The sequence below is a fragment of the Chrysochloris asiatica genome, unplaced genomic scaffold, assembly GCF_000296735.1.
Source record: "Chrysochloris asiatica unplaced genomic scaffold, ChrAsi1.0 scaffold00163, whole genome shotgun sequence".
In the NCBI taxonomy this organism is placed as follows: domain Eukaryota; kingdom Metazoa; phylum Chordata; class Mammalia; order Afrosoricida; family Chrysochloridae; genus Chrysochloris; species Chrysochloris asiatica.
The window spans coordinates 1,067,163-1,069,773 of NW_006408681.1; positions in this window are offsets into that span (position 1 = coordinate 1,067,163).

Sequence of the window (2,611 nt, forward strand, 5' to 3'; positions counted from 1 at the left end):
TTTTTTTTAATCAGAAATGGATGTTGCATTTTTTCAAATTCCTTTTCTGCATCAATTGGTATGATCATGTGGTTCCTTTCCTTTGTTTAATTTACATACTTTGCAATATTTAAAGGAATAATTATTTTTCATATTTTTGAAAATAAATACAGCATAAGAGTTTCTACAAGTATAATTAAATGACATTAATTACATTCTTCAGGCTGTACAACAATTCTCAAACTCCTTTTCCTTCTTTCTCATTAACATGAACTCACTGTCCCCTAAACTTCCTATCTAAACCTTCCAGTTGGTGTTGTCAATTTGATCCCATTTAGTTAGTTCTTAAAAAGAACACAATGTTCAGGATAGGCATTCTTCACTAAGCGCTTGAATTTTGTATTTGAAAAATAGTCATGTATCTATTTTAGGAACAGAATTTGTTCCCAAAACAGTTGATTAACTTTTAGTTCTTAAAATCTTTTATTTGCACTCTACTTTCATAACATTAATATTAATTTGTTACTTTAACACAGTTATCAATTTAATACCCTCCCACATTCCTCCATCAGACTTCATTTGAATTTCATAAAATCTTTTGCTGCTTTTTGACAAACTGAGTTTCATAAATGAATTGTATAAAGTAACTCAGCTTATTAGTTTTAATAAGTGTTTCAAGGTGCTCATATTATGATTGAATAAAGAATGATCATTTAATTTTAACTTGAAATTTTCCATTATTCTGAAACCCCTAATCATGCTTTATTATTCTTTTATAAACTAAATGTATCAATGTATTCTTCTTGACTTGAGGAAGGGAAAATGGAATTTGGAAAGAAATGTTAGTAGAGTTTCAGGATGCCCAAGATCACCCACATTTCTGTAGCCATTTACCATTGGTAAGTATTTCACATTAATTATTTCCTCAGAGTTTCAGAAGTACCCTTTGAAGCAAGTGTAGTAGGTGTTATTAGCAGATTAGAAAACCAATGTTTTGAGTAAAGGGTTTGTTCAAGATGATACTTACATCTTGTTCAAGTACAGCTAAGATATGAACCTAGGACATATAATACACTGCTGTCTGAATTACTATCAAGTCAACTCTAACTGTTTTTTGTTTTCTGTAAGTTTTTATTGTGAATTATGTGACAGTTTACACGGGAAAACATGAGCTTTACATTCATCCTATCATATATCGTTTCATTGCCATGGTTACAATCACCTCCATGCATCATCAAACAACCAAAGGGTATACCCAGCAAGCTTGCTTGTGCATTCCCCTTGAGTCTTAGTGTTGGAAGGGGGTTTGCCCTGAGGGACCCGACCACTTGCCTTGATGTTGAACTCTGACTCTTAACAACCCTATAGGACAGAGTAGAACTACACCATAGCATTTTCAAAGCTATAATCTTCATGGAAGTTGAATCTTTATCCCATTGAGCAGCTGGTGAGTTCAAACGACCAACCTTTTTATTAGCAACCAATCATTTATCCACCGTACCACTAGGACTTCTTACTCCACACCTAGTGATATTCAGACTTCATCTTAAAAATAAGGTTGACATAGTCTCAGGGGACACCACGGTCAATTGGCAAAACATTGTCCACAAAATCAATGTTCTACATCCTATTTTGGTGAGTAAGCATTCAGATCTTCTAAGGTCATCTAGTGGCCATCTAAGTTGTAACTATTGATCTGTGTGTGGAAGAAAGAAGAGTAATAAAATTTGAAGATGCTTGGAGTAAACTAGAAGAATCATGGGACATGTGAACATCAGTTACCATGACTCTGAGACAAGAAGAACTAGATGGTACCCAGCTACTACTACCAACTGCTTTGAAAAGATCATATTAGAAGGTCTGGGATAGAGTGGGAGAAAATATGGAACAAAAATCAAAATTATGAAAAAGGCTTACTGGTCTGCAAGAGGCTACAGGATCCCAAAACAATGGCTCCTGACCACCCTTCAGGTCTGGTACTGAATTCACCCTTGTGGCCTAATTTTCAGTTAAGCAGTAAGTAGCCATATATGGGGGGAACAACAACACTTGTAAGGTATATTCACTATGGAATGGTCAGTCACTCAAGATCAAAAAGGTAACACCTAAGGACAAAATTGAGAAGTGATGGGAAGAAGGATAGACTAGAAATAAGAACCACAGGAAGAAAGAGGGAAAACTGTTACATGGAGGGGATTGCAATCATTAAGATGTAAAAAAGCGCATAAATTGTTTAATGTAAAACTGATAGTCTTGTGTGTAAACCTTTACTCAATTCACAATAAAAAAGCTTAAGAAAATAAGGTTGAATATGTTTCTTTTAGCAGTTAGAAGCTTGCAGAGGTACTGCTACCTGTATTTAAACCACATTGTTATAAGAAAGAATTGTTGTTATTATGTTATTGTGCCGTGGAGTCGGTTCAGACTCATAGCGACCCTGTACAGGGTTTCTGAGGCTGTAAATCTTCACGGGAGCAGAGAGCCTCATTTTTCTCCCATGGAAGAGCTGGTAGTTTTGAACTGCTGACCCTGAGGTTCACAGCCCAATTCATAACCACTACGCTACCAGAAAGCATTGATGTTTCTATTCTTGCAAAAATAAGTGTGTGAAAGGACATATATTGTGATGAAT